The following is a 26388-nucleotide window of genomic DNA, read 5'->3' on the forward strand; positions in this document are numbered from 1 at the left end:
CTTGGAGAAGCAAGGGGTACCCCTGTAAACCACCACAAATCACTTAGCAACTTCTGCAAAACATCTGGAAGGGTTTCCATTTGACACTTGTTGGCACACCAAATACATTATAAAGCTTCATAATTCCCAAAGGTTCCTGGAAAACAACTATTCAATGTGGATATTTTCCCACCAAATGCATTGTGTTTTCACTTCGAGCTACCAAAACAAAACAAACACCAATGAAAACAAGATCATTTTGGGAAACTGCTTTCCATTTCTCAAATCTTAGCTATGTGAACAAGTCTGAGTTTCACATTCTTTATCCCTTAACATAGAAAGCTTAGCGCCGTGCAGTCTTGGGTACCGATTTCCGGGATCCTGGGATTTCTGCTCTGTGAGCCTAGAATTTCAGGCAAAGTCCTCACCACCGTGTAAACAGACACCCAAATTTTGAGCCTAACATTGTCATTTGACTGATGAGAGTGGATGCTCAGAGGAAGCTTCATAGAACTTAGCTCCACCTTTTCCTGGCTGGAGGCAACTGGAGCGTGCACAGCTGGAAGAGGACGATGTTTAACACTGCCAAACAGCCTGAAGAATCTGTATAAAAGCCAGAAAAGGGATGACAGTCCAGGGAAAAGCAGAAAAGAGGGGTGGGGGCCAGGGTCTGAGCGCTTCAAAAATGTTAATGTTGTGAAAGACAACAACAAAGTTGGAAAAACTTCAAGTTAAAGCAAAACAAGACACAAGACAAGCCTTCAAGCGGGTGAATCAGATGATTTTGATGGCCCCACGTGGGTTCCTCTAGAGGGGAGAGGGGAGACAGGGTAGGCGCACAGACTCCCACCCAGAGTGATTCAAATCCTGGTGTCTGAGTCACAAAACAAAAGAGCTGTAACAAAAACCAAGGAAAACTGTTGATGCTTCAAGTAACTCCCTTCAGGTATAAATCACGTTCCTTGACTGGCAGGACTGATGGTCCTTCATTTTACACTCAAGTCCTCTGCTTAGGGAAGAGGTCTGTGGACAGCGCTGGGCAGTGATCTAAAGCAATCAGAGTCTGTTGACATCATCGTCCCACCCCCACTTCGGGTGCCCTTCTCCTGCATTTTAAGTGCTAAGCTCAATTCTTAGTCGATTCAGCCAACATTAATTAAGCTGCCCTTGAGAGCCAGACTGTTCCAGGCTCTGAAGATACAAAGGTAAAAGTGCTGATGTGAGCTTTCAGGTCCTTGAGGACAGCTTTAGAGCAGGTAAATAAAAATGATTTTTTGTTTGTTTTTTGCTTTTTTAGAGGGCCACAAGTGCAGCATATGGAAGTTCCTAGGCCAGGGGTCAAATCGGAGCTGCAGCTTCCAGCCGACACCATAGCCACAGCAACACAGTCACAGAGCCTCGTCTGTGACCCACACCACAGCTCACAGCAACGCCAGATTCTTAACGCACTGAGCCAGGCCAGAGATCAAACCCACATCCTCACGAACACTGTCGGGTTCTCAACCCACTAAGCCACAACAGGAATTCCATTACCATTATTCTGGGCTTGATTTTGAAATACCAGTAAATTAATCCTCTGTGTTTAAGGCTCCCAGAGCCAATTTACACACTCAGTCATCAGACTTACTCAAAAGAAAGATTTTTTTTTTAATTGGTTCAAATCTCAGTCACAGTCCTGTAGTCTGAAAACTTTCCTGCTGTTTCCGTTTGATCGATCCCTTAACTTCATTCACCGTCCTTAAACCTGTGCCAAAGTTCTCCTGCAACGGACGTTTTTAAGTTTCAGATCAGTTTGCCAGTTAACTGTCTGCCTGCTAAACTCACACCGTTTCCTGCTATGATTTTCCCTCAGCCCCACCCCCTCTCCTTTCTGGGTTTCCAAACTCTCCTAGGGGCCTCTGGACATCAATTCAACTCACCTACCCAGGGAAAGCTCCGCTACGGGCTACCCAGTCATGACCTCATTTTGGAAAGAACGCAGAGGCCTCACAGGCGGGAACAAATACGCATTAAAGATTTATTATGTGCCCAATATTAGGTCATGCACTTGTACAGATTATCTCATTTAATCTCTCAGTAGAGAATTTAAAGGCATGAAAAACATATCCTGTTTGGCCAGAAATTGTGCTAGAGAGCCTAGAGAAGAAAACCGTTGCTCATTTCGAGAGGGAAGGGCCTCAAGACCCCAAAGGAGACAAAATCCATAGCTCCCTGTGCACACTCTGCTCTCCACCACCTCTTTCACCTCCCCACCTCGGCTTTCCACACCACTCCTCGGCCTTACAGCTTCCCTGCTGTTGTCTCCCCGGGCCTGTCATCTGAAGATGGCACGTCTTCCCATTTTCCTTCAGCCTGTGACTTGTCCCCAGACTATCTTACAACCCGTTGAGGGCTGGCACTGAGCTCTGATGGCCCCTTCCCTCCACAGCACTGAGTCGACACCCTGATCCCCAAAGCTGCTCAACCAACACTTGTTGAAAGCACAGTCAGAGGAGAAGAAAGGAGACATTCGTGGAGGAGGAGGGAACAGCCCAAGGAAGCACCCCCATAATTACCTCAGCTTTAATTGCTTAATGGGAGCAATGGTACTTAACAACTTAATTAAGCTATTCAAGTACCCTCCAGGAGGCTCTGTAGCACCTTTCCTTGATGCAAAGCTAAAATAACTTTTCATGACTTCATTGAAAACACGCTCCTCAATTCAAGTCCTCCTTTTGTGCAGCTCTGAATCTAAATTCAACTCGTGAATTCCACCAGGGGTTTAGCTAGGCATGTGGATTCTAGGGCTTAATTTTTTCAAAGGCTTGTGGAGCCACCTAAGGATATTCTTGTCCGTGTTTTTATTCTGTGAGCTAGATCTGGACTAATTCCTCTTCCCTCACCCTTACATTTCCTAGAGGGCATTTGGCTTCAACCAAAAATAGGTTAGGCAGCCAGTCCTCAACTCTGTTTGAGGCGGAGTTGCAGACAGATTTGAATCACATGTAATTCTCTCAAGCCCTACAATTAAACCTACTTATAAAAATAGGTTGATAATACAACATCATAAACACCGACATGTCACAGCATACATGCAAAAACACATAATTTCACAACACCTTTCACACTTGTCCAAGATTTGAAAACAAAAATTCTAAATGTGGGCTTGGATTTACAGACATTGAGTTGTCTTCATTTATCTTAGCCCTTGACACCTGGAATAGTACTTTTCCTAGGAATTACAAGTAGGAGTAGGTAAAGCTGTGATAAACTAGAACAGATTTTTTTTTTTCACATCCCTGATCTTATGGATCTTGGAGTCGGTAATGCTTGAACTGAAATCAGAGGGAGAAGAAGTAACTGAGAGATAGGGAACAGGTATATGAAGGGCCAAGAAGGGCATTTCAAGAAATGTAAACAATATAAACAATGGTCCTGTGGCACCTCCTTCAAGATGTTAGTTTATCTAATCTCCAGTGTCATTCAAAATACAAAGAAACTATATTTTTGTTAAAGACACAACCGAGCTCAAAAGAAATGGACATGTTCATATGCCAGAAATGAAGAGGGACCATATAACCATGAATACATGAAGTTTTTAATATCACATAGTCCTTGGAAGAAACTTGACCAGATATTTTAAGAGTTGACAAGTTCATACCTTTGTGAGAAAGGAATTTAAGCCTTGGGCCTTATATACACCAAGAAATAGGAATGGGCATTCTGCATCACACCGATTGTCAACAAAATATGCTGAAAAGTGCATAGACATTACCTGAAAACCTCCTTTAACATGCCCAGGGTTTCAGGAAAAAGCAAGCTGACTTTCTCAGGCTCTCAGAGAGAGATTTCAACAGCTACTCCCACATATGCAAAAAAGTTTTAGCCTTAAGCCTATAGCATGCACCAGCACAAAACAAGCCACCTTGCCATTACAGTGCAATATGGGAATCTGGAGCTGAGAACCCAATGTCAAAATTGATTTGGAAGCAATGATGTAGTAGGACTTGGGGAAGTACAATGGTGAACCTTGTCATCAGAGGCCTCTACAACCCAGGGCATGGACAGGACTCCCTCTAAAGATAACTATTCCTAAAGATGAACTTATAGACATAAATTACAAAACACATGAGGCAATATAAAGCAAAAAGGGAAAGTCCAAAGACCCCAAAACAGAATAATTTATGCTTAATAAATAAGAATTGTTAAACAGATTTTCAAGTGAGAAAGTATACTAAGGGAGAAAAGGAAATGTAAATGCAACTTTTTCAAATAGTACAGAATAAATAAGAACAAGTTGACTTGAAAATGTACCAACTACAAACTTCTAAACATGAAAGATACAGTAGTCAAATAGAAAGACTTGTTAAACATGCTAAACAATAGACTAGACTCAGACGAAGAAACAATTCATGAATTGGAATATGGATCTGAGGAAATCACCCAGAAACAGTAATAGATAGAAAAAGAGATGAAAATATGAAAGAGAAGTTAGGAATGTGGCAGTTAGAATGAAAAGTTCTAACCTATGTTTAATATTCAAGAATAAAAGACCAAAGAGAATTGGGAAGAGGAATCTTTGCAGTGACAGTGGAGAATTTTCCAGATTTAAAGAAAGTTACGAGATGTCAGATGAAAATACACAAAACTGAACAAAATAAATAAAAGCAAAGGTTTATCTACTGTCAAACCATCAAGAATAAATAGAAAATCTTGGAAGCTACCAGAGAGAAAAAGATGGGTTGCCTGAAAAGGAACAACAGTAAGATTGACAGAATATTTCTCATCAGCAACCATATATGCCAAAGACAGTGGCTGGTTACCTTTAAAATGATGAAGGAAAATGATTGTCAGTCCAGAATTCTATATCTGGCTTAACTACATTCTAAGAATTTAGAGGAAACAAAAGCATTTTCAGACATACAAAGACAAAGATGTAACCTTTCAGAGACCCTCGCTGGAAAAGTACTGAAGGATACACTTCTACAAAATGAAAACAAGCAGGCTATGCAAAGGCAAAGTAGGGAGGAAAGGAAAGAAAGGAAAGAAGGATGAAAGGAAAGAAGAAAGAGATTCAGCCATAAAAAAGAACAAAATAGTGCCATTTGCAACAAGATGAATGGAACTAGAGACTCTCACATGAAGTAAAGTAAGTCAGAAAGAGAAAGACAAATACCATATGATATCACTTGTATCTGGAATCTAATATATGGCACAAAGGAACCTCTCCATTGAAAAGAAAATCATGGACATGGAGAACAGACTTGTGGATGCCAAGGAGGAGGGGGAGGGAGTGGGATGGACTGGGAACTTGGGGATAATACTTGCAAACTATTGCCTTTGGAATGGATAAGCAATGAGATCCTGCTGTATAGCATGGGAACTATGTCTAGTCACTCATGATGAAGCATGATAAATGTGAGAAAAAAGAATGTACACATGTATGTGTAACTGGGTGACCTTGCTGTAGAGTAGAAAATTGACAGAACACTGCAAACCAGCTATATTGGAAAAAATTAAAATCATTGAAGAAAATAAAAATATTCCATTTTTAAAAAAAGAAAGAAAGAAGGGAGTTCCTGTCGTGGTGCAGTGATTAACGAATCCGAATCCGACTAGGAACCATGAGGTTGCGGGTTCGGCCCCTGCCCTTGCTCGGTGGGTTAACGATCTGGCATTGCCGCGAGCTGTGGTGTAGGTTGCAGACAGGGCACAGATCCCGCGTTGCTGTGGCTCTGGTGTAGGCCGGGGGCTACAGCTCCAATTCGACCCCTAGCCTGGGAACCTCCATATACTGCAGGAGCGGCCCAAAGAAATAGCAAAAAGACAAAAAAAGAAAGAAAGAAAGAAGGAGGAAAGGAAAGGAAGGAAGGGGAAGAAAGCAAAGAAAAGGAAGGGAGAGAGAGAGGAAGGAAGGGAGGGAAAGAGAAAGAAAGAAAGAAAGAAAGAAAGAAAGAAAGAAAGAAAGAAAGAAAGAAAGAAAGAAAGAAAGGAAGGAAGGAAGGAAGGAAGGAAGGAAGGAAGGAAGGAAGGAAGGAAGGAAGGAAGGAAGAAAGAAAGAAAAAGAAAGAAGGAAGGAAGGAAGGAAGGAAAGAAAGAAAGAAAGAGGGGGGAGGGAGAAAAGGAGTAAGGAAGAAAGAGGAAGGGAAGAAAGTCATACACTGTTGGGAAATATCATTTAAACAAAATCTCCTAACCCAGAAAATCCCTCTACAAAGATAGGAGAGAAAGAAAAAAAAATACTTCTTATTACTAAATAATCATTAAGCAAGAGTGTCATGCTGATTTCCTGGAGATTGCAAAGACAGAAGGAAATCTTACTTTTTTATTTAGTTAAGTAGACACAACCCATTAGATTCATATTCTCAAGATGAAATTAAGTTTATTTTGTCTTTATGATTAGAAATAGGGTTTGCCAGTTGGAGTCAGGGGACAGCTAAAATCAGGTCCATTTCCAGGTTATTAGCAGAGGCATTTTTGTCTCTGAAGTCCTCTAACCCCAAAATCATACCTGAAAGTGATCAGCCTTGCCCCTCACTCAAAAAGAAATTCACATTAAAATGTTTGAATTCATATCTTAAACTCAAATGCTCAAAGCATTCTAGATTAGTAATCAGGAGCACACTGTCCTTGTCCTGACTGTGCCACTATCGCAGGAGCTGTGAGAACTCAAGGCAGTTATCTCACCTTTCTGGTCTGAATGCAAAATGAGAGAGTGAGGCTAAATGAGCTTCCGGTCCCTCAGCTCTCAGTCTGTATGCCTCTATTGAGGACACAGTTCAAACTGGCTGTGTGTGATGGACTCCTCTTCCTGTTCTTGAAGAGCTTTAAAGCAGTTCCGTCCTAAAGAACAGAGCTCCATTCAGTCTACATGCAAATAATAAATATGAGAGTGAAAATAAATGAGCAGCTGCCGTCTATTCAACCCATGGATTGTGGCCAAGCACTGAAAAAGCAAGATTACAGATTCTGGTTTGATTCCAGACTAAGACTTTGAGGTCTGCACAAGGAAAACAAGCATTAGATTAGTGCATCAAATCCCAAAAGTTAGTGTCTTAATCAAGAACCACCTTATTTGCTTACAATTCTGTTCTACATTTGGCCTAGGTTCAGCTAGAAGGTTCATCTTGCTCTGGCCAGAGTTACTCACACAGCTACAGCCATCTAAGAGCTCACCTAAGATAGTGTAAGTCCAATGTCTGAAAGTTGATACTGTCTGCCGGGCGGCCCGCGTGTCTCCATCAGGCTGACCAGAGAGTCTCCATTTGATAGCAGCATTCCTAAAGGGTGACAGTACCAGCTCCTGGGCAGGGCCTCTTGAATTGAATGTTGAACATCATTCCCCCACATTCTAACCCTCAAGCAAGCTCCAAAGCCAGCCCAGATTCAAGGGCAAGGAGAAAGAGACTCCATTAGTGGACAGAAATGCAGAATCACCTTGCAAGGGGGAGTGAGTGAGGGCATAGGAGGTACTTTTTGATTGGCTTGACCACACCCAGCATTTCTAGCCTAGCATGAAGCGGGCACTTGTTTAAAGGATACCTACTTGTTTAAAAGATATATGTCTTTAAGTGCAAAGGCTTCTGGATCCTTTCTCTGCTAGGAGAAAGTAACAGACATAGATTAGAAGTCTTACTGGTGGAGCATCAGTTGAGTCACCCTCGAGTACAAATTCTGGTGCACACTGTTAGAAGAGTAGGTGGGTTGTTATTTTTTTCCCTTTGGTTTGTAGTGGGATTGTCATTTCCCTTTGCTCTGTGGATTCAAAACATACTGACATGGAATATTGACCCCATAATAATACCGCAATGATAGTTACATTTCTGTATGACAAATACCACAGATGAGATTTGATTACCATAGATTCACTGAAGGCAAAGAAAGATTTGTTTTATTACTCTCTTATCTTCATAAGGGAAAAAAAATCAAGTCAATCCAATCAAATTCAACAAATATATATTTAATGCCTCTTTAGGGCCAGGAATATAGCAACTGGAAAAAAGGTGACCTGGAAAGAAGGCATGTGCTTCCTCCCCCGCACCCAGCCCAGGTTTCATTAGATCTGGAGGTACGAAATGTTTCTTGCTGTTCTCACTGCTGCAACCTCAAGAAGCACATCTACCAAGATAGGACACCCTAGCTACCCTGCATGTCAGATGAAAAGTTTTGAGCAAGACTTAAGCAACTACTTGCTGGGGGTGGCGAGGGGGTGGGTAATTTCTATTTGCATATGCTATTCCTTCTGCAAGAAATAGTTTTCTTTTCTCTTCTGCTCAGCTCAGCAATTCCTCCTCTGAACCCACATCTACCCTAGACAGGTGGCTGGTCATCCATTTTCAGGCTCTTCATCGCCCTGAGCATAGCTCTGTTATACACCCATCACACCTACTGAACTACTGGTGGATGTATCCATTTCTTCCAGGACTTTGAGCTTCCTGAAAACAGATATCTTACTTATCTCTACAACTCAGGGCCAATACTCAATAAATGTTTGATAAATGATTTAAGAAATAAGCAAAAGAAGAAACAAATGGACAACAAGTCAAAGAGCACTAATGTTCTGAAGTCCACAGCACAAGCTGGCCTCCACCTCGCATCTCAAAACAACAGAACCTACTCTCCCTCATTTTCTTCCTCTAACAGACATGAAGCAAATTTTAAAATCTATAATCATTTTTTATGTTACCCTCAAGGTAACATAGATGATGACTTTCCAAGGAACCAAAGATCCCTGTTCTTGACGCTGCATGTTTTTTTTTTTTTAACCGAGGGATTATATTTCATGTTTAAACTCCTAAAGGATCTCCTATTTTTACAATAGCAGTTGGGTTTACTTCAACAGAAATGGGCATCACTTCATTGGAATCTAGAAAGCATTCTGGCAAGACTGGTTTTAATCAGGTACAAAATCCTATCTAGGGAGTACTGTGCTTAGTAAACGTTTGAAAGGCACTAAGTCATAGTTCTACCGCCTTGGCTGCCACAGTGCTAGGGACAAGGGGACAACTAATATCAAACTCTCAAGGTGGCAGCCTCAAGGTACAGAACCTAGGAAACCAACCTCTGGTTTAGTCATAGACTTACCAATGCATGTGTCACCAGAGCTAGGGTAATAAAGAACCCCATCAAAACAACCAAAAATACATTAAGTCTCCAAAGGTATGATTTTGTTTAAGATAATAACAGGTATCCTAAAAGACATTAGGAGATAATGTCTTTGCTAATCTAACAAAGTAAAGTCCTCCAACTGTTTGACCTTACTGTACCCTTCTTTATGTCATCATTGTCTACCATGACTAGCATATGCAGAGTAAATAAGATACCTAATTAATACTCATAGCTGAGATAGGAGTATATGAGTCAGGAAATATTTGGAACCTAAGTCCAAGAGATGTGGCTAGTTAAGTCATAAAACATAGACCAGAGTCTGTTGGGTGCCTTAAGAGTTTATATTAATGAGTTCATGCAAACATGAAAAGCAGTGAAGAAGATGGAAAATAACCCCATGAAACCAAATGAAAGAAAACAGTAAAGTTTCAGAGGAATCCTCACCAGGGGTAATCCTTCCGTGGTTCTCCTGAGTAACTCCTCTTCTTTCATTTGTCTTGGTCTTTTTAGCACAATAATAAACATGCCAGGGATTAGTTAGAACAGCGGTTGTCAAACTTAGCTAGTTCTCTGGGATGTTTTTTATTTTTTATTTTTTAAGAGTTAACTTCTGTTTTTTGATTTATAGTTTTATTGGAATATAGTTGACTCACAAAGTTGTGTTACGTTGGCTTGGTTTGTTTGTTTTGTCTTTTATGGCATATGGAGGTTCCCAGACTAGTTGTGGAATTGGACCTGTAGCTGCCGGCCCACAGCACAGCCACAGCAACACAGGATCTGAGCTGCATCTTTGACCTACACCACAGTCCACAGCAACACCCAGATCCTTAACTCACTGAGCAAGGGATCAAACCTGTATCCTCACAGATGCCAGCCAGATTCGTTTCTGCTGAGCCATGATGGGAATTCCCTGGGCTGTTTTTCAAGTGTATAGTTTCCCGTTCCCATTTTACGTCCACCGAATGAGAATCTCCTGGGGAGTGTCTAGAAGTCTGTATTTTTCAATCTCCCCAGGTAATTCTCAGGATCTGCCACTCCTAGCAAATACTATTTTAGACCAGTGATTTAAAACACAAAAAACATGTGGTGTATGATGCTGATTGATTTGCGTATGTTGAACCATCCTTGTGAACCTGGGATGAACCCAACCTGGTCATGGTGTATAATTTTTTTGGTATGTTGTTGGATTCGGTTGGCTAAGATTTTGTTGAGAATTTTTGCATCTATATTCATCAATGATATTGGCCGATAGTTTTCTTTTTTTGGTGGTATCTCTGTCTGGTTTTGGAATGAGGGTGATGGTGGCCTCATAGAATGTCTTTGGGAGTATTCCTTCTTCTTCAACCTTTTGAAAGAGTTTAAGGAGGATGGGCACCAGTTCCTCTATATGTTTGATAGAATTCACCTGTGAAGCCATCTGGTCCTGGACTTTTATTTGTAGGGAGTGATTTTATGACCTCTTCAATTTCATTTCTAGTGATCGGTCTGTTCAGTTGGTCTGTTTCTGCTTGATTCAGTTTTGGCAGGCTGTAAGATTCTAGAAAATTGTCCATTTGTTCCAGATTGTCAAACTTGTTGCCATACAGTTGTTCATAGTATTCTCTTATGGTTTTTTGTATTTCTGCTGTATCCGCAGCAACATGGATGGAACTAGAGAATCTCATACTGAGTGAAATGAGCCAGAAAGACAAAGACAAATACCATATGATATCACTTACAACTGGAATCTAATATCCAGCACAAATGAACATCTCCTCAGAAAAGAAAATCATGGACTTGGAGAAGAGACTTGTGGTTGCCTGATGGGAGGGGGGAGGGAGTGGGAGGGATTGGGAGCTTGGGGTTATCAGACACAACTTAGAATAGAACTACAAGGAGATCCTGCTGAATAGCATTGAGAACTATGTCTAGATACTCATGTTGCAACAGAAGAAAGGGTGGGGGAAAAACTGTAATTGTAATGTATACATGTAAGGATAACCTGACCCCCTTGCTGTACAGTGGGAAAATAAAAAAACAAAAACAAAAAAAAAAAAAAAACCACAAAAAACAAACAAACAAAATCCCCCACAAACTTTAAGACGTATTGTTATGGGCTCAAATACACTCTCCCAAATGCATATGTTATAGTCCTAACCCCAGTACATCACAATGTGACTCTCTGGAGACAGGATCTTTAAAGAGGTAATTAAGCTAAAATGAGGTCATTAGGGTAGCTCCTAATACCACATGATTAGTGTCCTGTTAAGAAGAAGAAATTGGGACACAGAGAAGTATGAAGGGAAGACCATGTGAAGACACAGGGAGAAGACAGCCATCTACTAGCCAAGGAGAAAGACCTCAGAAGAAACCAACCTTGCTGGCATCTTGATCTTGACCTTCTAGCCTCCAAAACTGTGAGAAAATTAATTTCGGTTGGTTAAGCCACCGAGTCTGTGGTACTTTGTTACAGCAGCCATAGCAACTAATATATGTACCATCCACCACTAATTTGCCAACCGGCAAATTTGAATGACAAGAAGACCTTGGAAAGTGTGTCTTGTGTAATGAAAAGACATTATGTTACATTTAAAGGAAAAAAATAATCCTGCTCAAATGGCTAATTACTTGTTAAGTTTCAGTATTGTTTGAACATCGATAAGGAGAGAAGGAGGGACAAGGAGAACAGAGGAGAGAAATGAATCCAAAAGAAAAAGGGAAACAGGAGTTCCTGCTGTGACTCAGTGGTAATGAATCCAACTAGTATACATGAACATGCAGGTTCAAACCCCAGCCTTGTTCAGTGGGTTAAGGATCCCGCATCGCTGTGAGCTGTGGTGTATATCACAGACACTGCTCAGATCTGGCATTGCTAGGGCTGTGGCATAGGCTGGCAGCTGCAGCTCTGACTCGACCACTAGCCTGGGAACTTTCATATGCTGCCCTAAAAAGACAAAAAAAAAAAAAAAAAAAGAATTATCAGAAACTTATCACCCATCCATCTCATTGTAATGCCTCCTGCCCCATGCCTTGAGCAACGTGGCCTATTCCTTACCCACCCCATTCTAGGAAAGGTATGTGGGTCACTTCTCACCCTGCCCCTATGGGGGCATTCATTATACACCTCCAACCAAATAGCAAGTGTATCATAAGACCCCTTTTTCCCCAACCAATCAGCAGGTCAGTAGGTATATTGTAAAACCTCTCTTATCTCCCTGGGCCATAAAAACAGATGCAACACATGCACTTGAGACTGGCTCTTCCTGATTATCAGGAGGTCATCCCACTGCACTAGCAGTGTTTCTTATCTCAATAAACTCTTCTTTTTCTTCACCTCACAATGCTGGAAATTCTTTTTCCAACCCGTGCACAAACCACAACAGTAAGGTACCTGAATAAACTTAAATTTACAACTCTTTTTGCCAGGGATCGGGTCTGAGCCTCAGCTGTGGCCTCCACCAAAGCTGTGGCAATATCAGATCCTTTTGACCCACTGTGCCAGGCTGGGGATTGAACCTGTGTCCTCGAACTGTGAAGATGTTACTGATCCCATTGCATCAAAGCCATTGGGAACTCCTAAACTCAAAACTCTTATGTTGCTTGCGTATTTTTCTTTCAGCTGACAAAAGGTCATAGTAAATTCTGTCTCTAATTCTTTCCTGGCCAGAGGGGGGAAAAATATATTCCTTTCATTCATTTAGTCAATGGCCATTTATAGATTAACTAATGCATATTAGACACTCAGGCTGGCTATGTGAAGATATTAACACAGGATCTGTGCCATCTAAGAACGCCCATCTGGGGGAAAAAAAAAAAAAAAAAGAGTTCTAGGTCTTCTTCAAGGTCCAATTCCAAGAAGATATGCTGAAATTTTCTTTAAGAGATTTTAGGTTCTATAGCTATTTATCACCCTACAGAGCTCCCAGGTTCCCAGATTGGGAACCCATAGCTAATTCCTGCCCCAGGAGCCCAAGGAGCAGGTATGTTTCCGATCACCCAGCCCCTAATGGGCTGTGACCAGGAACTGTATTTCTCTGACATTCTGACTCAAGCACAGGGCCAAGTACATATCAGGTGCTCAAAAAATAGTGAATTAATTAATAAATGACCCAGACAATAAAACCTATGGATATGAGAAGCCCTTCTAGTCTGGTACACCTTCCCCTTCCTGCATACCTTAGATCCTTCTCAGGAGCAGTTTGCTTTACTGGACTCTCCCAAACAAGGCTACATAAGGCATTATTTGGGAAATTTAATTAAAAAACAAAATATTCTCCCAGAGTAGAAAACCTCTCCACCAAAGTAAAAGAAAAAGAAAACAATTTTATTATCAAATAAAATCAGAATGTGATACTCATCACAAGCAATTCACTAAAGAGATTGCAAAGACAGGAAAGTCTTTTATGCAGCTAAGTGGATACAATTCACTGCATTTATGTGTTCAAGATAAAATTGCTAATTCAATCATATCTTTATGACTGGAGGTAGGATTTGTCATTTGGAGTTGGGGCCTGTTGATATTAGGCCCATCTTCTCCCAGGAAGCTGGAGGTAGGACCTTACCTTCTTAGATGATTACATTTCAAAGAGATGTGCTCTTGGGTCCATGAGGGAACATTCCTGAGCTTTAAGCTGGAAAGAGGTTCATATAGCATTTGAACTTGTAGCAGCAAGGCAGCTCAGTCCTCCTGGAAGCCTCTGATCTGGCCTGCTCATCTAAACACTAGCACAAGGAATAGTCCCAGGGACCACAGGTGTTCCATTAACCAGGTCTCCTGGCCATGGCACTGGACACTAAGGCCAACTCCGAAAACAGAAAGGTGAAAGTTCTTTCTGAAAAGCTACTTGATAACCTCTTTGACCTTGAACTTCAAGAACCATAGCCCAGAGTTCCCATAGAGGCTTGGTGGTAATGAATCCAACTCGTATCCATGAGGATGCAGGTTCATTCCCTGGCTTCACTCAGTGGGTTAAGTATTTGGCATTGCCGTGGGTTCTGGTGTAGGTCACAGACGCGGCTTGAATCTGGTGTTGCTGTGGCTGTGGTGTAGGCCAGCAGCTACAGGTCTGATTTGACGCCTAGCCTGGGAAACTTCATATGCCAAGGGTTCGGCCCTAAAAAGAAAAAGGAAAAAAAAAGAACCATAGCCCATAAAGCACAAATTTTGAAATTAGACTTGCACTAAAACCTATGCTCCATTATTTATGTTGTCTGATTTTGAGCTATTTGATGAGTTACTTTTTCCAAAACTCAATGTCCTTTTCTGTAAAATGGAAATAATATCTTCCACAGAGAGCACATTAAAAAGTTCATCAAGGGAGTTCCCGTCGTGACGCAGTGGTTAACGAATCCGACTAGGAACCATGAGGTTGCGGGTTCGGTCCCTGCTCTTGCTCAGTGGGTTAACGATCTGGCGTTGCCATGAGCTGTGGTGTAGGTCGCAGACATGGCTCAGATCCCGCATTGCTGTGGCTCTGGCGTAGGCCGGTGGCTACAGCTCAGATTCAACCCCTAGCCTGGGAACCTCCATATGCCGCGGGAGCGGCCCAAGAAATAGCAACAACAACAACAACAACAACAACAACAAAAAAGTTCATCAAGTACTCTTGTTACCATTATTGAAGCTAGAGAGTATGGAGGCTTGGAGCACATGCTCTGAACCTGATATTGCCTGGCTTTCATACGAGACCCATTTTAGCAAAAAATCACTTATCTTGTTCACCAGTTTCTTCATAAGTAAAGTATTTAGAAGAGTGGCTAACCCATATAAGAATGCAATCAATGTTAGCTATTATTATTTTTATTCTCATTAGTGTTTCTAAGATGCTAAAGTAAACTTTCCATCCCACTCCTTTCTCTTCTCCTATTTCTCTCCTCATCTTCATCTCCCTTTTGCCATGGGGATGAAGAAAGAGTGTTAGAATTACATTCCATCACTCTTTCAAGTTGTTTCTTTCTTTTTTAATTAGGTATAAACCCCTTGAATTTCAAAATTTCTAGGCAAATTATTATCCATATTAAACCCATTTAAAAGCAAACTCCATTTAAAGAAACACAGAATTCCAAACTGCAGTCGAGAGAAGTCTCCAGGCTTTCATCCTTTCTCAATTCTTATTGCCTTTTCTCTTTATTTATTTTTTTCTTTTCTTAGCAGTTTTTTTAATTTAAAAAGTTTAGCCTTTCAAACCAATTTAACAGTTTACATAACTTTTAACCGTGACAACTATGTCCCCACGGAGAAAATGACTACTAATTGCTCTTCAAGTATGTAACAGTAATCATTCTCTTCTATACTAGGGGAAGATAAGATCTGGAGGCAGATTATTACTTCTGACTCATTCTTCAAGTCCTAACTTTATGCTGCTTCTTCCATAGTCCTGCTTGCCCCACACTGAAGCCATCTCTCCTTTCTCTGAATCCCTCTATACTTGTTATTTCTGTACCCTTCATAGCATGTGGGCATATCCTGCTGGTGATATATTTTTGATTAGTCCTTTCTCTGTCTCCATTACTAGATCGTCCAGTGTCTCTGGTCTAACATAGCGCCTTAGCCACAATATGTGCTTGTGGGCCTCTGGGTTCCTCTGAAAGAAATCCTGAGGCAATCCTGGGTTAGGCAGTTTATTGGGAAGATAATCCTAAGAAATGCAAGTGGGGAAAGCAAGGCAGGAGAGGGAGGGCTGCCAATAAAGTATGTGTGGATGAGCTGATGCCCACTGAGGGCAGTTAGAGCTCAGTCCCGCTGAAGACCCCCTGAGAAGCAGCCTTCAGAATTAGCTGCCAAGGGATGGCAAAGCTGGAGTATTTATCCACTGACCCTCATCCTTCATTGATTAAGGACTGACCTGGGAGCATTCATTTCCAGCGCTTCTGGCAGCCTTGCACATGCGCGGAACAAACTCTTCTGGTTGCAGGTCTTCCTTACTTTCCTTCTCTTGAAGCAAAGAGACATGAACCTTTAAGGTGGGAAGCTGCCACTTATGCCCAGGAGCTGTCTGCTATGACTGCAGGTGAACTCAAGGAAGGGGCTCAATTTGATAGCTTGTACTGAATGAATGAAAAAATAAACATTGCATAAACTCTGTATCTTTTTTTTTTTTTTTTTTTTTTTTGGCCATGCCTGCAGCATGTGAAATTTCCTGGGGCCAGGGATGGAACCTGTGCCACAGCAGTGACAATACCAGATCCTTAACCTGCCAAGCCACAAGAGAACTCCATCACCACCTATAACTTAAAGTCACCCATCTAAAAAAGTTACACCAAATTTTTTTATCCACTATTCTAGTTAACCCACTTAACATATAATGTTCTAAGACCCAATTCTGGAGTCTTCTAGAATAGAGATCATGGATATTTTATCCTCCAATTCTGTTAAGGAGACTGTTAAAGCCCCTGAGTTTTGTAAAAGATGAAGAGGAATGTAAAAGCTAATGGCTACCAGGAACCTTTCTCATTTTTCAAATACTCCTTGTGAATATACAGTGACTTGTCCAGATCCAAAAAGTAAGTCAGCTCTCAGGCTGGAAAAACAACTTTCTCAATTTTTCCGAAAGCCCAATCAAGTGAGACAAGAAATTAACCAGTCACACAACCCACGTCCTTGATTCTCCACCTCGCTAACTGTTCTATTCATGCTTCCATCATATTTTCGTTCCTCCTACAAATACCATGATTTTATGTTTCCACAGAGCTGCTGTTCCGGAGGAACACAGGACCACAGGACCACACAAACAACTCTGGGATTCTAAATAGGGATAACCTCAATGCTTCCCCTAAACACTGTGGGTGGTAAAAGTAGAGGCTAATAATCTTCATGCCAACATGTAATATTCTTAATCAGGCTATACAGTTTACACAGGAACTTCTTGGGGGAACATCAATCTTTACATCTTACATTTTTCTACATTAATAATGATAAGATTCACCTATGATCAACTAGGTAAAAGCAGTAATAAAACCTAGGGTTGCTTATCATTGTTCATCAATTCCAGTTCTCTTACGTTGTAATATCTCTAATTTGACACCTTAAATTAGAGCAAAGATTCTCAGATCAGGCTCAGATTCCTTAAAGATGCATGAACATTTGACCAGGGCTTAGCACAAACCCCTGCTCAGAAGGAAACCTTAAATAAACATAAGCAACTCTGGGAAATTGTGTACACTCTCAAAACCAAGCTCTAAACCAAACCAAAGATGACGATCTTTATGAACTACTATTCTAGGGCAAAATAAAAATGTGAAAAGTTTCCCCAGGACGAAACTTTTAAATTATTCTGTTTGGACTGCTTCCTTTTTTACTATTATTTTCAAACTCTATTATGGTGCTAAGCTGAGAGGACATCATTTTATTCAGGTAAGCTGTGATCTCCTACCAGTTTTATTCACAAATATAAAACTGCCTAATTAATGCCAAATACTCTCAGTACCCACATTTTACGACTACCTTCAATGAACAAAATTTTCAGAGTCACATGAAAACCAGGAAACCTCAGTCAAAGAGCTTACTGATTGTAGCTTTTCCATGGCTACATTTTTAAGAAACAGGAAAGGGAGGGAACACCCAAGAGCACAAAGTAGGAAACACAAAAACAAAAGTCCTGTGTACGGGCCAGGTGCAGACTAGAGCTCCCTGATGGCTCAGTGGGTTAAGGATCCAGTGTTGTCACTGCTGTGGCGCGGGTTTGATCCCTGGCCCGGGAACTTTCTCATGCCATGAGTGTGACAACATAAATAAATAAATAAAATATACAGCTCATGGTGATATAAATGCTATCAAATAAATGGGGGAGAGAGGCTCATTTAAAAAAAAAAAAACAGTAAAGCAGAAGCATGGCATGATCCTCAGCAACCATGAGGATCTTGGGAAGAACTTAAAAACAGAAGTGGCAGCCACTAACAAGAAATGTGTTCACAGCTGCAGTTCACAGCAGCTTTTGCAAATTATTATACTGAATAGACTCAGACACTTCAACAGGCAGATTTCTACCTATGGGAACTTTCTCTGTTTCCTCCTGACTGTACCAAACCCAGGATGGCCTATTTAGAAAGCCATCATTCAGATACCCACGAGTATGTATGGACTCTTTTTCGAGAGATCAAGCCAAGTATTGGGGGAGGCAAAGAAGCAGACATTTCTGCCCTTGCTTTGAAGCGATTGCAGCCTAGCTGGGGATGGGACTGATAACATTTAGAAAGAAGAAATGAGCATCCCTAAGCAAGCCCACACTCCAGCAGCCTCAAGTGGAGGGAAGGAGTCAGTACAATGAGAGTTTTATAAAGTTGATAGCACAGTGTAAGTACTGAATGAACAGTTGCTTTTAGCATTATTATCATCAGCATCTTTAAGTAATTATCTTCTAAAAGACAAACTTCCCGAAAAGTTGGGCCAATTCTTGGGAGTCTCACCTTGGAAATGAGACGCACTTACCTACTGTTATCAATAGTACATGGTCTAGGGCTATAACTAATTCAAAACTTGTTGAAACTTGGAAGGTGTCACTTAAGGATTTCTTTGCCCTCAGAAAAATTAGATGAACCTGGCTCAGGCCTCTCAGTGGCACCACCTTGAATGGGTGTCTTGTCTTCCCCATGAGAGCTGTAATATCCAACTCTATTTCCTTGAGGCACCCTTGTCTCTGCTCCTGCCTCTGCATAGGCAGTTCCACCCTCAGGCAACCTAGAGGCAAAATCCACTCCTCTCATTCTGCCCAAGAAGAAACCCAGTCACAATGAACATATATGATTCTGGCTGCTGGGCTGATGATCAGAGGGATCCTGGGAGTGGATCACAGTACAACAGAAGACCCAACCCTTTCCTCTCTTTCTCCCAGGGCCAGCCCACAGCCACACCCTGGTCTCCAGAAGCCCCAGCTCCAGCCGTCCACCTGCACCCTGCTTACTGAGATTTTTGTAAGTCCAGCCCAGCCCTGTCCCCTGCCTGCTTCTCTCCGGGGGCCAGCCCCTGTCATTCCCAGTTTTCCCCCAAATTTCAGTGAATAAAATGGATTCATATAAATGGATAACTGAGTGAGCATTTGGCACATAGTTGGCACTTAATACATATTGGTTGGAATATGTAAAGGCGTGAACGAATAAAGGGATGAATGGAACCTAGACATGTGTGTGTCTAAATCAAGCTGGATTGCAGGTTGAGGTGCAGAATACATGAGAATGAACAAGTCAGAACAAGGTATCGGGCTGCAATAAAAGCCTGTAACAGAGAGGCAGGCTGGAGTGTTTTCTAAACAGGATGTTCTAAGCCCCTGGGTGGGGCTTTAGTTCCTGTAGAAGAGCTCAGAGATATACATCAGATGGTTCTGTATAAGGACACAGAAAGCCTTCTGTACCTGGGTGGGCCCTGCGGGGCCCTGCTTGGTTTCATCACTAGAAAAGACCCCCTTCCCTGATTCACCAGGCCGCACAGCCAACCTTGGAGCAGGGCACAGAAACGTGGTTTTAGCTGCAAATCCCCATGGTCAGGGAACACATATCCCCAATCCAAAAAGGGCCTGCTTGCCTGTCTTCAAAGAACAGAAAATCCCTTTCTCAGAGCCTTGGGCTGGACCTGCAAGCTGTCCTCACATCCCCATTTGCAGCCCCAAAGAAAACCTCATCTCCAACTCTTGCCCCAGAGAGAAATGCCAAAAACATCCACATGAGACTGGCAAACACAAGGTTCCCAGACAGAATAGAGTTTTAATCACTCCTCCTTACGTGGGCTTTCAAATGTGATTCTTTCCTCCTCTGCTGAGTATGAATGAATCACATCCTCAAGAAATACAACCAGTTAAGCAAATCAGCCTTCTGGAAAATCTTAAAAAATAAGGCTAGTTTGGTTCACTCACTGGATTAATGCAACTTTAACCAATCGATTGAAGCCTGGAAACAGGTATCTTCTGGTACTGATTTTCAAGATGGGTTGCATTGGTGCCCAGGTGTTTGTCCAGGCAAAAGGCAAGTTGGCTTAATTTAGAGCCCTTATTCAGTGGGGTTACTCCTTTACCTCAATAAATGAAGAGAGCCAAGAATCCGGCTTTAGGAGTAGCATGGCTAAAGTTACCCTTAAACCACTTTCCTTCTAAATAACCATATTAGAGGAGTTCCCTGGTGGCCTAATGGTTAAGGATCTGGTGCTGTCACTGCTGTGGCAGGGGTTTGATCCCTGGCTTGAGAAATTTTTCATGCCATGGTGCAGCCAAAAACGAAAAAAGGAATAACATTAGGGAGCTACCAAGGTGAGGCTATATGTATTTAGAGCATATTTTATCAATGTGCTGGAAAAATTAAAGAGACTTAGAAGTCTGCATCCAAAAATAGCTCTTAAAGAAAGAACAATATAATTATTTTATGGCCACACCATTTGTCCCTGTGTTTCAGCTTTGAGGGAATAACTAGGCATTACTGGGAGAAGTGAGTCAAGCTGGGGGCAGTTCAGGAAATGGGGCGAGGTCCATCTGTGCTATGCAAATAAATAATACTGCCAGACACAGGCATGATTTTCATTTACCTTCCAAAATTAGAATGACCTCTCAATGCTAAAAATGAGGGACAGGGAAGGAGTCATAGGCAGATGACTTTAAACCCAGTTACTTCCTCCTGTCTTTTGCTGGTCAAGCTGAAACTGAGCTCTGTGGGGCTCCTGGGCACAAGCCTTGCTATTTCCCCATTTCTTATTTTTAGGGAATAAGCTTCAGCCTCCATGGCCTTCCCTGAGTTCCAAAGGAAGGGTCAAACAGCTGCTAATCGGGGAAGGGAGGTGACACAGAGACAAGGAAAGAACTGTCCAGAAACAATAATGCAGCCTTGGGAAAGGGTCCTGGTCCCTCTTTAAGGAATATACATAATAGTATCTTTGAGTTTTTCTGCACCCCCAACAAATGAAAACCAGAGCAGAGGACCACCAGAACCAGTTCCTGGGGCCACTAAACACCTACTTTGAAGAAGAATGAAAGCTTGCATCTACCCAGATCCTATCTGTGGCCCTATTTTCTATTCCCAAACTTAAAAAATCGCTTCCTAATCTCTCCCAAGGAAGGGCACAGTCTTTAGGGCATTAGCCTGCCATGGCCTCCTTTGCCTGGCAAAGCAATAAAGCAATTTTTTTCCCCTTCACCCAAAACTCTCTCTGTGTGTTTCTATTTGGCACCGGTGGACAGAGGCCAAGTTTCAGCAACAAAGACGAAAGAGATTGACTGCAAACCTGGCTGAAGGGTTCCCAGGCACCAGAACACAGGTGAGAGCTCCCTCAGGGCAGAGCTGATATAGAGGAATCACAGGTGCCAAAATTCACAGGGCACAGACACCACACCAAGTCACAAGAGAAAATTTCATTTCTCTTCTCAGCAAAAGCAATACCTCTGTCCAGACCACAAGCCCTCAAATTTTATTCCGGTCCATGTCTTTTCAGTCCAGTTCAAACTGCGGCTAGGAATTCAAAATAAACAGTGCTGATTGTGAGAGCCACAAAGTTCTGCACAGAAACAAGAAAGCACACATCTTTGGCTCAAACCAACAAGAGTAGGGCTAAAAGCCAAGTGGTATAAAATGTGAAAACTTCCTTCCTCTAAGGGCAGATGGGATTGTCTTAATACCTTAATGCCTGATAAGCCAGGGCAACGTCCAGGATGGAGGGCTGCCCCAGCTCCAACCAAGCCAAGTCAGCCTTGACTCAGACTTGGGAAATCCTTGATCTGGGTGGACCCTGCCATTTGGAGATAACCGTCAACATTCCTCCTGTTTTCTGGCCTTCTCCATTCATTTTTTTTTTCCCACTGTACTATATTAAAATTAAGAAGAGAAACATTTTTTTTAGGATGGCCTTCTCCATTCAGACAACCCTCTCTAATTCTCCTTTAATTGCCTTTTCTCTCTACAGTGATGTTAGGCTTCAAGTCCCCTTCAAGGAGATTAAACTCAAAGCCTCTGGCCAAGACAAGAATTATAGACCCTTATCATTGCCCCATCTTCCTCATTGGTTTTCCTTATATAATGATTTTTATTTTTTCCATTATAACTGGTTTACAGTGTTCTGTCAATTTTCTACTCTACAGCAAGGTCACCCAGTTACACATACATGTATACATTCTTTTTTCTCACATTTATCATGCTCCATCATAAGTGACTAGACATAGTTCCCATGCTATACAGCAGGATCTCATTGCTATACAGCAGGATCTCATTGCTTATCCATTCCAAAGGCAATAGTTTATATCTATTAATTCCAAATTCCCAGTCCATCCCACTCCATCCCCCTCCTCCTTGGCAACCACAAGTCTGTTCTCCATGTCCATGATTTTCTTTTCAGTGGAAAGGTTCATTTGTGCTGTATATTAGATTTCAGATACAAGTGATATCATGTGGTATTTGTCTTTCTCTTTCCGACTTACTTCACTTAGTATGAGAGTCTCTAGTTCCATTCATGTTGCTGCAAATGGCATTATTTTGTTCTGTTTTATGGCCGAGTAGTGTTCCATGTTCCATTGTGTGTGTGTGTGTGTGTGTGTATCACATCTTCTTAATCCAATCATCTGTCAATGGACATGTAGGTTGTTTCCATGTTTGGCTATTGTGAATAGTGCTGCAATGAACATGCAGGTGCATGTGTCTTTTTCAAGGGAAGTTTGGTCTGGATATATGCCCAAGAGTGAGATTGCTGGGTCATGTGGTAGTTCTATGTATAGTTTTCTAAGGTACGTCCATACTGTTTTCCACAGTGGTTGTACCAGCTTACATTCCCACCAACAGTGTGGGAGGGTTCCCTTTTCTCCACACCTTCTCCAGCATTTGTTATTTGTGGACTTATTAATGATGGCCATTCTTTTTTTTTTTTTTTAATTTTCTTTTTCTTTTTTTTTTTTTTTTTTATTATTTTCCCACTGTACAACAAGGGGGTCAGGTCACCCTTAGATGTATACATTGCAGTTACAGTTTTTTCCCCCACCCTTTCTTCTGTTGCGACATGAGTATCTAGACATAGTTCTCAATGCTATTCAGCAGGATCTCCTTATAAATCTATTCTAGGTTGTGTCTGATAAGCCCAAGCTCCCGATCCCTCCCACTCCCTCCCCCTCCCATCAGGCAGCCACAAGTCTCTTCTCCAAGTCCATGATTTTCTTTTCTGAGGAGATGTTCATTTGTGCTGGATATTAGATTCCAGTTATAAGTGATATCATATGGTATTTGTCTTTGTCTTTCTGGCTCATTTCACTCAGGATGAGATTCTCTAGTTCCATCCATGTTGCTGCAAATGGCATTATGTCATCCTTTTTTATGGCTGAGTAGTATTCCATTGTGTATATATACCACCTCTTCCAAATCCAATCATCTGTCGATGGACATTTGGATTGTTTCCATGTCCTGGCTATTGTGAATAGGGCTGCAATGAACATGCGGGTGCATGTGTCTCTTTTAAGTAGAGCTTTGTCCGGATAGATGCCCAAGAGTGGGATTGCGGGGTCATATGGAAGTTCTATGTATAGATTTCTAAGGTATCTCCAAACTGTTCTCCATAGTGGCTGTACCAGTTTACATTCCCACCAGCAGTGCAGGAGGGTTCCCTTTTCACCACAGCCCCTCCAGCACTTGTTATTTGTGGATTTATTAATGATGGCCATTCTGACTGGTGTGAGGTGGTATCTCATGGTAGTTTTGATTTGCATTTCTCTTATAATCAGCGATGTTGAGCATTTTTTCATGTGTTTGTTGGCCATCTGTATATCTTCCTTGGAGAAATGTCTGTTCAGGTCTTTTGCCCATTTTTCCATTGATTGATTGGCTTTTTTGCTGTTGAGTTGTATAAGTTGCTTGTATATTCTAGAGATTAAGCCCTTGTCAGTTGCATCATTTGAAACTATTTTCTCCCATTCTGTAAGTTGTCTTTTTGTTTTCTTTTGGGTTTCCTTTGCTGTGCAAAAGCTTTTCAGTTTGATGAGGTCCCATGGGTTTATTTTTGCTCTAATTTCTATTGCTTTGGGAGACTGACCTGAGAAAATATTCATGATGTTGATGTCAGAGAGTGTTTTGCCTATGTTTTCTTCTAGGAGTTTGATGGTGTCCTGTCGTATATTTAAGTCTTTCAGCCATTTGGAGTTTATTTTTGTGCATGGTGTGAGGGTGTGTTCTAGTTTCATTGCTTTGCATACAGCTGTCCAGGTTTCCCAGCAATGCTTGCTGAATAGACTTTCCTTTTCCCATTTGATGTTCCTGCCTCCCTTGTCAAAGATTAATTGACCATAGGTGTCAGGGTTTATTTCCGGATTCTCTATTCTGTTCCATTGGTCTGTCTGTCTGTTTTGATACCAGTACCACACTGTTTTGATGACTGTGGCTTTGTAGTATTTCTTGAAGTCTGGGAGAGTTATGCCTCCTGCTTGGTTTTTGTTTCTCAGGATTGCTTTGGCGATTCTGGGTCTTTTGTGGTTCCATATAAATGTTTGGATTGTTTGTTCTAGTTCTGTGAAAAATGTCATGGGTAATTTGATAGGGCTTGCATTGAATCTGTAGATTGCTTTGGGTAGGATGGCCATTTTCACAATATTGATTTTTCCAATCCAGGAACATGGAATATCTTTCCATTTCTTTACATCTTCTTTGATTTCTTTGATTAAAGTTTTATAGTTCTCGGCATATAGGTCCTTTACCTCTTTGGTCAGGTGTATTCCGAGGTATTTGATTTTGTGAGGTACAATTTTAAAAGGTATCATTTTTTTGTATTCCTTTTCTAATGTTTCATTGCTGGTATACAGAAATGCAACTGACTTCTGAATGTTAATCTTATATCCTGCCACTTTGCTGAATTTATTAATCAGTTCAAGGAGTTTTGGGGTTGAGTCCTTAGGGTTTTCTAGGTATAGTATCATATCATCTGCATACAGTGACAGTTTGATCTCTTCTCTTCCTATATGGATGCCTTTGATTTCTTTTGTTTGTCTAATTGCTGTGGCTAAGACTTCCAAAACTATGTTGAAGAGCAGTGGTGAGAGTGGGCATCCCTGTCTTGTTCCAGATTTGAGTGAGAAGGCTTTCAGTTTTTCCCCATTGAGTATTATATTTGCTGTGGGTTTATCATAAATGGCTTTGATTATATTCAGGAATGTTCCCTCTATACCCACTTTGGCGAGGGTCTTGATCATGAATGGATGTTGAACTTTGTCAAATGCTTTTTCTGCGTCTATTGAGATGATCATATGATTTTTGACTTTTTTTTTTGTTAATGTGGTGTATGATGCTGATTGATTTGCGTATGTTGAACCATCCTTGTGAACCTGGGATGAACCCAACCTGGTCATGGTGTATAATTTTTTTGGTATGTTGTTGGATTCGGTTGGCTAAGATTTTGTTGAGAATTTTTGCATCTATATTCATCAATGATATTGGCCGATAGTTTTCTTTTTTGGTGGTATCTCTGTCTGGTTTTGGAATGAGGGTGATGGTGGCCTCATAGAATGTCTTTGGGAGTATTCCTTCTTCTTCAACCTTTTGAAAGAGTTTAAGGAGGATGGGCACCAGTTCCTCTTTATATGTTTGATAGAATTCACCTGTGAAGCCATCTGGTCCTGGACTTTTATTTGTAGGGAGTGATTTTATGACCTCTTCAATTTCATTTCTAGTGATCGGTCTGTTCAGTTGGTCTGTTTCTGCTTGATTCAGTTTTGGCAAGCTGTAAGATTCTAGAAAATTGTCCATTTCTTCCAGATTGTCAAACTTGTTGCCATACAGTTGTTCATAGTATTCTCTTATGGTTTTGTGTATTTCTGCTGTATCCGTTGTGATTTCTCCTTTTTCATTTATAATTTTGGTGATTTGGGTTCTTTCTCTCCTCTTTTTAGTGAGTCTGGCCAGGGGTTTATCAATTTTGTTCACCTTTTCAAAGAACCAGCTCTTGGTTTTATTAATTTTCTCTATTGTTTTTTGAGTCTCTATTTTATTGATTTCTTCTTTGATCTTTATAATTTCCTTCCTTCTGCTGACTTTAGGACTTTTTTGTTCTTCTTTTTCTAATTCGTTTAGGTGGAGGGTTAAGTTGTCAATTTGGGATCTTTCTTCTTTTTTGAGAAAGGCCTGTATTGCTATAAATTTCCCTCTGAGCACTGCTTTTGCAGCATCCCATAGATTTTGAGAGGTTGTGTCTTCATTATCATTTGTTTCAAGGTAGTTTTTAATTTCCTTCTTGATTTCCTCATTGACCCATTGGTTTTTTAGTAGCATGTTGTTGAGTCTCCATGGAGTAGGTTTTTTCTCGTTGCTCTTCCCATGGTTGATTTCTAATTTCATGGCATTGTGGTCAGAGAAGATACTTGAGATAATTTCTATGCTCCTAAATTTATTGAGATTCGCTTTGTGTCC

General features: G+C 41.2%; 1 long non-coding RNA gene across 8 annotated transcripts in view; it reads right to left on the reverse strand.

Annotated features, from left to right (window-relative positions):
- LOC102157437 overlaps positions 1-26388 on the reverse strand; it is a 385071-nt gene that overhangs the window by 306971 nt on the left and 51712 nt on the right. Inside the window, exon 1 of one of the 8 annotated variants that reach the window (XR_002343400.1) lies at positions 6646-6801. The exons of the other annotated variants lie outside the window; for them this stretch is intronic. This is a non-coding gene — a long non-coding RNA (uncharacterized LOC102157437). Of the gene's footprint in view, positions 1-6645; positions 6802-26388 lie in introns of those variants that run through there. 8 annotated transcript variants of the gene reach the window in all.

Source organism: Sus scrofa, chromosome 1 (assembly GCF_000003025.6).
Source record: "Sus scrofa isolate TJ Tabasco breed Duroc chromosome 1, Sscrofa11.1, whole genome shotgun sequence".
NCBI classification, from domain to species: Eukaryota; Metazoa; Chordata; class Mammalia; order Artiodactyla; family Suidae; genus Sus; species Sus scrofa.